Here is a 13,582-nt window from a genome sequence, read left to right on the forward strand (position 1 = left end):
AAATCAATTTAAACTAAATTTTGCAAGAAAAATTTACCTTATCCTAAATATCACCCTGCTCAAACTCAAATATTGATTAAATAAAATGACTATTTTGTAAAATAATAAAAATATTTTTACATTCAACAATTACCCTTAATTTGAGCAAGAGGCTGAAACCAATCTCGAATAACTTTAATTGAAAGTAAATATAATAAACTATAATACAAACATTTGCTAGTGACAATTGAAGTAAGATAAGTTAAAATAAATTGGTGTTTCCTATTAATAAGGCATATCAAATCCAAGTCCAATCTACATATTGATTTATGTACTTAAAATTATTCATAATAAATATCCTTACGTTAGCCTAATCTCAGGATAGTTGTTTTCCAATAAATTCAAAGCAATAGCCAAAATCTAATTTTCACATTTAAACCTTTTCCAGTTAACTATATTTAAACAATTGCAATTCAAAAATATTGAATTAAAATATAAGATTAATTATATTTTGTAACCATTTCCTAATCTTAAGAAGATACTTATTCAGATTCTCATCATAAAATTGGTTCTGCCTATTTACTCAAAAACATTTTCAATCAGTAAATGTCACCTAAGACTAACTTAAACTTTAAGTAGCTTAAATGTAATTTCAACCCTAATCATGAACTAATTTTCATTTGATTATTTTTGTTATTACAATACTTTTTACCACACCCTAATGTTGACACTATTTCAATTTTTATTTTAAATGGCAATAAATAACAATACATTATTATTTAGATTTTTGAGTAACACTAAATTTAGGGTTAACCTAAATTACATAAATTAAGCAATCTTCACTTTACTATTGTTTACTCTGAAAGTTACTGTATTCATTTAAACCGCATCCTCAGTTAAATCATTCTCAGGCTATCAGGTATTAGCACTTAAACACAGCAGTTTTGAGGAAGTGAGTGAACACCTGATAAAATACCTCAGTCTTTGACTTTGTTGTTTATGGAAACAGAAATGCTATTATCTTCCCATCATGTTCACCATGGTCTTTTTATTATAGTATATACATTCTTTACAAGGAAACATATGCCTGATCTCTACTATGCTTTTCAAAATCACCTGGGGATATAAACTTAAAAAGTTACTTAAACTACCATGTGGTCTGAGTGTTTCCTAGCCGGAGATAACATGATGAAATGTAATATTGTATCCCAATGCTTTTCTATGGACAAGCCAAACTTTCTAAAGTGACTATAGCTTTAGGGGTCTTTTCGCTATAAGGACATTGAACTTTTATATGTCCTACTTTTGAATACCAGGTACCCTGTCTTATCGGCAGTAAGGCCTAGTTAGCCGTGGCTTATGAATGGTTTAAGGCCTATCATGAGGCGTTATTTTGACAGATTGAGTTTACAATTGTAAAACTGCACAACCAGGCTACATATGTTAATAGATGTTCAGCCCTCTTGCACTGTCAATGTACTGGTGGGACAATGGGTGCTGCCGCCCAATTGTGACATTTAACTTACTAGACACATGTTTTAGCATATACTAGGGACATGTTGGTAAGTTAAGTATAATAATTAGGTAAATGCCAATTTTATCATATCATATACTAGGGACATATAGGTAAGTTAAATACACTAATTAAGACAATGCCAATTTCATCAAAGGGGAAGCACAGTCTCTTTACCACTGGTTAGCAGTGGTAAAGTGTGCAGAGTTCTATAACCAGCAAAACACTCATGACAACAATCTGGGGGTATACCATGCAAAAGATGGTCATTTCCAACATTTGCCACCCAAGTCTGTCCTTTACTGTCTTTAACCCAACCACTGATTATCAATTATTCTCTTTTTTGCACCACTCCTGCTTGTCTATCTAACTTTTAGTACTAATATGTGCAACTCGTAGTACTGAGATAGCCACACCCACAGTGGGTATCTGCAACTGGAGGTTTGTGAATTGCAGGTTGGACCTTCAAAATTACCTTTGTCAATAAGACTATACATTTGAAAGCATATTATGAAGTATTTTTGGCAATATTATTGCCTACTGAAAAAGGCATTTTGTAGTATGTAAAAATGTACTCCTTTAGTACACTTTCATGTACTCTTATACATTTTGCAAATCTTGTTTGACAAATTAAACTACCTTTCAGTAAAAATCAAAGAGGGCACAGCACTTTCTGGGTGTACTGGCTATATATGAATAGTTCCTGAATATTGTAATGTGAGAGCTAAATAAAACAAAAACCTTATAAGAGTACATAAGAGAATATTACAGGAGAATGTTTTGGCATACTCTAAAATGTCTTTATGAATAGGCCCTATAGTTTAGAAGCTAAATAGTGTATATAAATTAATCAGTCAAAAGCCTCTATTAATTGATGTAGACCAGGTATCTATGACAGAAACCAGTGATAAAATGCAGATGTGCTCACTCACTAAAGATTAACCTCTTTAAAATGTTTCCATCTGTCACTGTAAGTCAAGTAGGGGATAATATCCCCTTAAGTGAAAACTTGCTCAGATGGCGTTCATTTAATTCCACTGGTTCCATGGCCTGTGGAGGTCTATTTCTCTTCAGCAACTCCCTAATTATGCTTTTGAAGTGAAAGAACGTCACCAACAATAAATGGTGCATGTTTTGTTCACAGCAAAATATCTCCTCCATATTAGTAACTAAGAGAGGTGAAGAATATTTCTGAAACAGAGGGACAGATTTAAGATAAGTGGTGCTACATGCAGCGCATCGCTACTTTTCTTGCACCTCATAGCACCCCCCCCACTACCACCATGAGTGCGGCGTATTTAAAATACAGAGCACAAAGGTGCAATAGCGTCAACATTTTTGACACTATTTATGTACTGTTCAGGTTTAGCACCAACATTTTGGCACTAACCCTGAACAGTACACGGGGGCCCATTAGAAATAATGATGTGCCCTCTTTTAATGCCTGCTTTAAGCAGGCATAAAAAATGCTGCAAAGAAATCTTCTGGATTCCTTTGGGCCATTTTTTGGGCCCCAACTAACAGGGGAATGCCCTCTTGAATACATTATGCCTGGTGCAAGCATAATGTGGTGCAATGGTTACAAACTGGCACAATGCATGCATTTTGCAACTTCGTAAATCTGGTGCAGCCATTTTGGCTTTGTTGGGCCACATTAGCATAAAAATAATGATGCTAATGTGGCACAAGGGGGCACTAGGTCCTCTTAAATCTGGGCCAGAATGCCTTACAATTCTTTGATGTCATGGTCTTGGCAAATTCTTGTAGATAGGTTCACAGAAACATATGTTTGGTACACTTAGGAATTAGGATTTGGGCCAATGTGGAAATGTCTTTTTGTAGTCTTTCCTAGTTTTCAAGGTAGAATATACCATACTCCACTGCTAGAAATAAAGAGAAAACTTTGTTCCCAAACTTTGGTTGTTTCTAGACTGATGATCTGTGAACATGTCAGGGCCCAATAGCTCAATGACTGATTTCCAGGCTCTGTGGATTGCAAATTAGCACTTGAGGCAGAACCGTCTCAAATTTGTAGTTTAGGAGAAATGCATCCTTCCCTAGCATTGTCCCCTTGCTGTGTTCACTAGGATGGATACAGAGGCAGAAAGGACACTGCTTAGCTGTGACTGACTACTGCTGCCTATCTTTCAATATAGGGAAGAGCTGACTTATGAGAACATGGCTGCTTTACACATACTGACATATTCTGATGAGGCTGGGCAAAAATATTCTTCAATCTATGGATGAATTTTAATCAACACGGCAATAAATTGTTATTTTATTTCCATCATCTAATTCATGGTATGAGTGGGTGTGCCTGTAGCCACTGCTTGACATGTCTTAATGATTCCGCTCTCTACGGTGCTGTGAGATTTCTGCAATACTTTCCACTCCTGCAGATTGCTTTTATCTGCCACCTCAATTAGTTCACCCCGTGCATGTCTGTACTTATGACTGTATCGATTTATGACATTTGAACTCACTTTCTCCTGATGATTATTGATCCTTCATAGGTGGCACTAATCCCCCCAAATTTGTCAGTGTTTGATATTTCTCCCATGTCCTTTGGATCCCCCTGAGAAAATATACTCAGTGATACCACAACATCCAATGCAACTTCAATTACAGTATATTTGAGTCCTTGTACCCCACTGTCAGGGCTCAGAATTCAGAATTCACCCTTCTGAATTTTCCTATTGCAATTATGTTCTGAGACGTGGTTGTTTATGTTCTGCCTTCATTTGAAATGGTGTCTAGAATGCAGTAGTCAACTTGGTGAAGACAAGTGTGAATCATTGTTATTGATAGATGGTGTACCTTCCAGTGTAAATGTGGAAATTTCTGAGTTACTGCCGTTGATATATTCATTAGATATGAATGGCTGTATTCAACTAAGTGTCCAGTAATGTTGCCCTGGCTTTTGGTACAGATAGAATACACCTGTTCCCATTGATGTAGTCTTCTCAATTAAACTGATCACATCTTTGTCTGTTGCTCAGTCAGCAGTGATTTCTGTAGGGCTGGGGGGCTAATCATTCTCATATTACCTCCTAATCTCAAAGCCACGTCATGCGTTGAAGAGGTCTGCAAGTAAAAACAGGCTCTGAATCACCGAATATGTGAGAGCATGAACTAAGACTGTTTTTCCTTACAGACATTTGGCTGTTGGACATCACAGACTACGGGCCAGATTTATGACAAAATTGCCCACAGTGTGCACCGTCATGTTCAAAATGTAGGGATGCACCATGTTTACTAGAATACGGCACACCCCTGTGTTTTTCCCCTATGCCGGTGCTAAATATGCTACTGTGTGCCAGTGCAGCAACCCTTGCACCATAGTGCAAGAATGGCTGTGTTGAGGGGGAGATTGTTTTTGTGCAGGAAGGAATACCTTCCTGCGCAAAAACAATCTGAAATGGCAATTTGCACTTTCTATGTGTGCTGCAGAATGCAAAATACATAAAAAAGCAAACAACAAGGAGATATGAAAGCATTTCTCCTCGTTTCACTATGCTAATGCCACCCCTGGGGTGGTGTTAGATTTTGGTGCTGCCTCAGGTTTACTAAGACACGCAAATCTGGGGCAGCGGCAAAAGCAATGGGTGTTGCTGCAGCACGCCAACAGCAACACCCATAGAATGTTCCTTCGACGCAAACTGCTGTGTGTGAAGTGGTCGTATTTACAAGGTGGCATAAAGCCACAAAAAGTGGTTTAACACCACCTTGTAAATACGGTTCTGTGCATAGGGCCACTGCAGCATCACTAAAAGAGAGTGGCACTAGGGACTCTTAAATATGCCCCTTTATACTCGAAAGGTTGTTTAATCCTAACAATAAGGCAGTTATACCAAAATACTAATGGCAAAAAGCAGTGACAAATTGCAGACCAACCTATTTGAGACCAGTCTGTAATTTTACAATGCATTCTTTGAGCTAATAGGTTGTACTCCATTGTAAGGATTCTCAAATATGTCCAATAAACACTAATTAGGCAGGTCACTATTTGCAACACTCCATCAATGTCTGAAATTAATACCTGGAACATCAGACCACAATCACCTATGTTTGTCCAATTTGGGAAAATCTTGGGAGGAGCAGGCAGTGGTAACCTGTACTACTGCTGATACAATTTACAAAGGGAAAGGAGTCCCAAATGGGACACCTTTCCTGTTTGCAAATCCACTAGCATCTCTTCAGATGTTGGGAATTGATCAAGTGTTTGTAATTATGGTCACAAACCATCGATACATAAACAACGAATGTCAACTAGTAAAAAAGGCCCCTTTGACTCTCCATCTAATGCACCGTACGAGTTTATTGGCAACACAAACGTCTATGCAGGTCCCTCCTATTGTAGAAACGGGTAGATATTTACAACATCAAATAGCGACAGTAGCTTCCTATTCAGGATAGAAAGAGTACTGATCACACTGAGTGAAAAGATTCTCCGAGGTGAACAAATACTTTTGGTGGTGAGTAAAGTTTTCCACTTAAAAGACAAAAACATTTTTGTCTACTGTGCCAGAGTGTGTATGTTTATACCACATACATGTATACCTTGGTTGCTTGCAAAATACCATGACTCAGTCTGCCATACCCCTGCCCTAGAAAGCTACAACTTGTGGTGTTTTCCAGGAATACTAGTGCTTAGTTTCGTGAATGGGGAAAGTGCACATGAGGTTAGTTAACCACAGTTTGTGTGGGTTACGTATCTATCCATTCGTGTGATTTTCTCTTTGATTACCCATACTTACATCTACTTTTAAAGCCGTTGGTTTGTTTTTTGCAAGCAAAAGCTTTGTGAATCAACACCACAGAATGGCAGGAGATGGAATAACATGATTTGTGAGGTATTTGATGCATCCTCGAAACAGTTTGGGAAAATTGTTAAGTATCGAAACAGGGTGTGCCCTTACCAAAAATTGAACAATTAAATTAGTGTCTGAGAGAGTTTTTGGGGGGAACCACGAAGTTTGTTAATACTTAATACACCATTTGAGTGTACGAGAAGAAGAAATGAATTGGACCTGTACTTAAAAAAGAGCCAATTGCGAGACTGGATTGTGGCATGCAAGCATCCTTAGCTGTTAAAATTCACCACTTGATGATTTGTCGACCTTTGTTCAGGAAATGTGCTTTTCTAAATCAGCAGCGCACACTTCATAAATAAGAGATCTGAAGATGTTCAAAAACCCTGCCTAAAAACAGACTTGAAACACAAAGTTCTATATGAATATTGGTTTCTGACTAATAAATAAAAGGTGCTTCGGATCACTACTTACATTTGTGCATCAAAAAGAGATGTTGCCAGTTTCTAGTGGAAGTCTCACGACGACGAGGGTATCTAAATAAAACCTGTTACAACACTAGCAATCAACTTTCCAGGCCAATACAAACTGCAATTTTGTAGTAACTTACACTGTTGAAGTAAGTCCCTACCTCAATTCTTTAATGGGAGGGTATTGCAGTAACAAAGCTTGTCTATCTGCAGTGCTGGACCTTTTAAAAATGTGAACAGAGAAAGCGATCAGCACCCTTTTGAGTCTTTGGTTTTATTGCCAAACTCATTCAGAGGTGATTTAGCCCAAGAGCTACTCACAATTTGACAGTATCAAGCAGTGTGATTGTCTATTTTTGGAAGCTAATAGGTTATAAAGCACTCTTTCTGAGGCACACCCAAGGCTACTGTTAGCATACAATGGTGCAGGAAGGAATTACTCCCTGATTCCGGTTCAACAACCACTGTTGCGCTGGTGAGACACCATCACTAAGCTCACCTACTGAGGTCAATGGAATCTTTGGACTTGGCAAAGAGTGTAGTAGTCAGAATCATTTAATAATAAAACAATGACATTATGCCATAAACAATATTGAATACCATAAGCAATTTAACACTCAATCAAACTCCAAACCGAGTAGTTTCAAAGATTTATAGCAATCCCAAAATCAATGTCACATGAGGTATGAAAAACTAAGTTATAAACATACAGGAAAACGAACTGTCTGAAAAGATTCAACCTACTAAACATCAACACTGTTAGACACTCCAAAAGAGTAATATAGATTAGCAACAATACAATATGCACATGATTTTAACATTCAAAGCAGATGACAGTGACATTAGTAAGTCATCAAAATACAATTCGACATTCAATTTCAGGTTTCAAAGCAGGGCCATTCCTAACACTAACCAGAATTGGGACTTGCAAAATAAAAGAAAGATAAATATAATTTGGAAAAACAAATAACCAGGGCAACTTACTAAAAAATGCTGGTATACGTCACCAACTAAAGAAAAAAGAAACTACATTTAATTATACTTGTCCTCATAGGATCATAGGACAGCAGACAGGAGCAGTTCATCCGGCAGGACGGTCACTTTCTTCTGGAGTCAGTTGACAGCAGCATCAGGACAGTGCAGAACATGAGCTACATATAAGACAATATTCAGCACTTCAGAGTTAGTTGGGCTTTTGGGCTTATTAGTATTGAACCACATAACAGAATATGGCAATTAAGACTATGATGAGGGAACTCATCACATGACTAATTAGAATACCCAAAATCCATTTGATTGGTCCTTCAGGTGGCCGCATTTCAGACATCAGATTTAGCATCTAGTCCCTGCAGATGGCACTTCCAAATTCTAACACTTTAAGAATCTTCACAGCAAAAGTGCACTGTCATGTAGGGTGAACTCACATGTGTTGGAAAATAGGTCATTGGTAAGGGCAGGTAAGTACCTACACTTAGGATTAGGCCACTAACCTCCACTTACGTCCAGTCAGGTCTCAGTAAATTAAACCCAGCTCAACCCTTGGTAGCTTGGCAACGAGCGACAAGGATTAACTTAGGAGACAAAGCGTAAAGCATTCAAATATCTCAAAACTGTAATTAAATAAAACACAGGAAACTGTATCAATTCATAAAAATGGATTATATTTGTATCTTTAAAATGACACCAAAATGAATAAAATCGGATAAGGGGAACCAGAGATATGAATTTTTAAAGAATTAATGCTTTCTAGCGCATAGAAGCAACTAGCGCTCAAAGGGTTAAAAAAAAGTCACACTGGAAAGGAACAAAGTCCAGAGTTCAGGCCACCCACAAGGTAACACTGTCACATTTACTTTCAGAAGTGTTTGATTCAGGAAAGTGGTCCACAGCACCAGCCAAGGGTTGAAAGGCTCTGGTGTGCCTCTTGGGGGCTGGGAGTACAACTTCCACAATGCACCTCCTCAACTTATGGAGTTGCTCCAAATGTCTCCAAACTTCTGGATCTTCTTCCAGATGTCCGTTTTGAGTCCTTGAGGTGTGCACAACTTGATCCATGGTTCCAGAAGCTCTGAGTTGCTCCTTGGAAGTTGGGACTACAATTCCCAGAATGCACCTGGTCAGAATCCTCAAATGACCACTGGATGCTGGTCAGCTGGGCTCTGCTTGCAGGACTTGATGCAGCAGACTCTGGGCAGCTCCTTTGTACCTGTAGCAAACAGAGAGTCCCTTCTTGAAGCGGTAGAAGACAGGTAAAGTGGTTTTAGTGGTGAAGCTCAAGTGTGCAGCTGGTGCAGTCCTCCAGAGTGCAGTGTCCAGGTGCAGGTCAGGGGTCCAGCAGGGCAGTCCTTCTTCTACTGTAGTTCTTCCTTGTTGGAATCTGATAGGGATCTGAGGAGTGGGTGCAAGTCTGCCAGTTTTATCCCTGCTCCTGGGTGAAAAACAGTGGGGTCCTGGTTCTCCAATCAGGTGCAGGGTCCTTCCCCCTGTGATGACCACTTCCTGGGAAGTGTGGCAAAAATCTATCCCAGAGAGCAACATTCCTCCAAAATCCATCATGGCTGAAAGTGATTTTTGGAGGTTACATCTGGCTGAGCCCACCCACTGGTGTGGCTAAAAATCCTGAACACACTCCTCTGCTGCCCTCTCCTAATCTAATCAAGGGGGCACCTAATTGTCTGGGTTTGCAGGATGTAGGGGTGTTGCCGGGTTGCTCCAAATGTCCTTCTCTGCCTTTGAAGACCAGTTTGGCAGCCCTCCCCCTTCCTGCCACACCAGGCCACTTCACACCTCATCAAGGCAGCCTGGCCAGGCTGCCAGAGGCTGGCCAATCAGAGCACAGCAGAAAAATCACTGCAGGCCTGAAGTTGGCAACTTTTCAGGTAAAGTTTAAAAATCTTTACCTGAACAAGTTATATTAAATCCATCAACTGGAAGTTGTGGGATTTATTATAAAAATTAATTTGATACCAAACTTCTGGTATCTGTTACTTAAGGGGACTTTTAAAATTAAAATAAAGTCTCCCCGTTCTAGCCTAAGGAGGCCATTCACTACAATGAGAGAAAAACAAATGGGGCTGTTTTTACCTCACCAGGGCTTATAAAACTATTTTTATAAGGTCCCTGCTTATAGTTACATTGCACCCAGCCCTAGGTGCACATAGGGCACACCTTAGGGGTGACTTATATGTAAAAATAAGGTAGTTTAAGACTTTGGAACTACTTTTAATTCCAAAGTCAAAATTGCATATAACTTTAATTTAAAAGCAGCCAGCAAGGCATGGGTGCACTACCCATGCTGGGGTCCCTAAACCTACATGCCCTACCATATACTAGGGACTTATAGGTAGGTTGACTTAGCCAATTATAATTAGCCTAATTTGCATACTGATTTTACACAGAGCACAGGCCCTGGGACTGGTTAGCAGTACCCAGGGCACCATCAGAGTCAGGAAAACACCAGCAAAAAGTGGAAAATGGGGGAACAAAGTTATGGGGCCTCTGCAATCAACCTGTTCTCTCACAACATGTTACAAACAAAATATTACATTCTCTATTTGTTCCTTGAGATTTTTTGTCGTGGCACTCAATAAATGAACATAATCCATTTCATATGTGAACTACATATTTCCTGTCCTATTTCACAGTTAGAATAAATAATATACCTGTGTCGCTTCTAAAACAAGTCTTGCCTACAATGCAATAGGACATTCAACATTCACTTTAACAACCTTGGAAAATAATTTAGGCATTAAACAAGTGATTTTTCCATTACTACACTAAAACATTAATAAACCTATTGTGCACCTTACAATTCGTACATCTCAAGCAAATACTTTATCCCATCATCATTTAAACATGTTAGAGCTAATTTTTAAACATGCATTTATTTGTCTGCATACATGTTGGCATTAATGAAATCCATTTATTGAAATATGAGTATGATTATTTCAAATTAATTTAGTACTTCAATTTTGAATCTACATTTTAAGAAAAACACTCTGTAATATATGCTCATTTTATTACTTTAATTTAATAAAGTGCAAAACTCTCATGTTAAAAGTCGGTGCACAATATGGATGGTGGCCACATGGCTCACTATAATTCAAACATGCACATTTGACAACTCATGTTATTTTCTAGGTTAGGCTTTTAAATGCAGGTTAACTAATGACCAAATGTTAACTTCCATGCCACTAGTTTATTAATAACATTTGATTTCTCTCTGCCCCTCCTCTGACGGAAATCCATGGTGTCATAAAAGATATTTTCTCATTTGTAATGAGGCAAAATCAAAACCTTGTAGTTTGATAACGCATTGGCCTATGTTTGCGATCATTGTAAATTCTTTCAATTGTCTGATAATACCTGTCTCTTATATTCTCCATTTCCATTTCTTCTCTCCTTTGTTTATTCTTTGCTCTTTGTTTTCACCAGAAAGTGTACGTTTTGTAAAACCCAAGTGCACACAATATGCACACTGTCACAATCAATAAAGGTTTCAGGATCATCTTCACAAAAACATTTCCCAAACTACCTTAGAGAATCCTTCACCTATTATTTCCCAAACTTTTATTTTTTTAGGTCACTTAAGTCAAGTCATTTTTTAGACTTGTCAGATTAGATAAGTATCTCCTTATCTTCTTGCTGTTATTGGGTGTATAAGTGCAGCAGTGCTGTGACTTCACAACTCTGCAGACTCTGCCCTCTTTTGCTAAAAGAATGTCTAACACAAGGTGGTTCTGAAGAATCATAGACCTTACTACAACCATTTATGTGTCCATAGAAGCATTGCACCTGAAAAATCCATTGACATCTTATGCACAATCATTGAAAATGTCCTTATCTTTATGTCATTCAAGATTATACCCCCTGATGGAATAAAAGCTCTAGAACTATCTCCTGTAATTTCTGAACCACTTGCTTCTCTTTCAGATCCCATTTTAGGTCTCTCACTCCCATTTCGATTGTCAATGTTGTCCACTTGGTACATTTGTGGAAGATTCACTCCCAAATAACATGTACTATAACAGTATTTCGGCAATTTGTAATAAGCATTCTTAACACAGATATAATAAACACCAAGGGGAGAGAGGTCTTGTCCATTCAACATAAAATCCAATACACTGTTGAACAGCAACACATGTCTGCATTCAGTAGTTCCTACAAAACTATTGTCAGTTTTTAATTGTGGCTTATTTATACTATGCTTTCCTACATGTTCCCAATCTAAAGATAATCATCCCTATGCATCAGGTGTGCCGTAAATTGTTTTTTTCTTGCTATCTATGCCCTTATCTATCCTTTCATTTCCTTTCTTCTATCATCTACTTGATTAATGAACTCCTTTACTTTTCTACCTGTATGACAGTGCAAGTTAAGTCATTCCTATGTGAATATGCTGTACGAAACATCAGTGTAAGCTCAAATAATCCTCCTACTATGTTGATGGTTCTAGCCTTAGCAATGCTGCACAAATGCTATTTAATGAGAATAAAAGAAAAAACTAAATCGTAGTTGGAGTAGAAATATTGAATGTACTCTTGATTATACAAACGTGTTAACAGCAGACTGCAACTAATCCCATAAATTAGAGGTGAACTACGCTTTGTATTAGAAATAGGGTCTATGGTTGGCGGTCAGTTTGCACTCTGTCCAAGCAGGGACCCTTACTCTAGTGAGGGCAAAGGAGATACACACTCAAAATAACCCCTAATCACCCCCTTGGTAGCTTGGCATAAGCATTCAGGCTTATCTCAGAGGCAATGTGTAAAGTATTTGTCCCAACACACAAAGTAATTCAGTGAAAACACTACAAAATGGACACCACACCAGTTTTAGAAAAAACATCAATACTTATCTAAATCAAACAAGACCAAAATTACAAAAATCCAACATACACAAGTCAAGATATGAGTTTTCCAATGAATGAGAGTCTTACTCCATAGAAAACAATGGAAAAGTTCATTTTACACAAAGTACCTGGTTTGCGTAAAAAATAAAGCTGCACAGTTGAGCGTGCATCAAAAAAGTCAGAAATGAGTTGATTTCTCACTCGTAAGTGAGGCCTTGCGTTGTTTCTTCTCAGGTTGAGTAGGCAATGTGTTGTTTTTCTCTTTCACAAGAGAGCGATGCAGCAATTTCTGGACGGGGCACCTCGGATCCATGCAGGTTCCTGATGACTGCAACGCCCAGCGATGATGCATGAGAAATCCAATTGCACGGTGTTAGAAACCACGCTGCATGGGGTTTGTGTCATTATCAGCAGCTTCAAGCAAGTGTTGCTTCATTTCTCCAGCCGCGATTCATCTATCTCCCAGTCACAATGCAAGTAGAGCATCGATTTCAGCCGTGAAGTGGGTGGCGCATCGTTTATCAGCCGCGTTACAGATGGTGCGTTGAAAATTTCCCCCAAAATTGTTCTGTATGTGGATTTCAGTCCTTGTTCTGCCAACTTCCCCTTTCAAGGGCCCAGGGACTGGATAGTGTACCACTTGGCAGGGCAGGAGTCCCAGCAGAGAGTCCAGATGCTGGCAGAGGAAGTCTATGATGTCCCTGAGAATTCAAAACAGGAGGCAAGCTCAGTTCAAGCCCTTGGAGATTCTTCTCAAGCGGGAATGCACAACAAAGTTCAGTCTTATTCCCCTTTCACAGGCAGAAGCAGCAATGTAGGATAGCCTAACAAAGCACAGTCACTGGCAGATGCAGCACTTCTCCTCAGCTCTTCAGCTCTTCTCCTTGACAGAGGTTCCTCTTTGTTCCAGAAGTGATCTAAAGTCAGGGGATTTGGATCGACTACTTATACCCCTTTC

The sequence above is a fragment of the Pleurodeles waltl genome, chromosome 6, assembly GCF_031143425.1.
Source record: "Pleurodeles waltl isolate 20211129_DDA chromosome 6, aPleWal1.hap1.20221129, whole genome shotgun sequence".
In the NCBI taxonomy this organism is placed as follows: Eukaryota; Metazoa; Chordata; class Amphibia; order Caudata; family Salamandridae; genus Pleurodeles; species Pleurodeles waltl.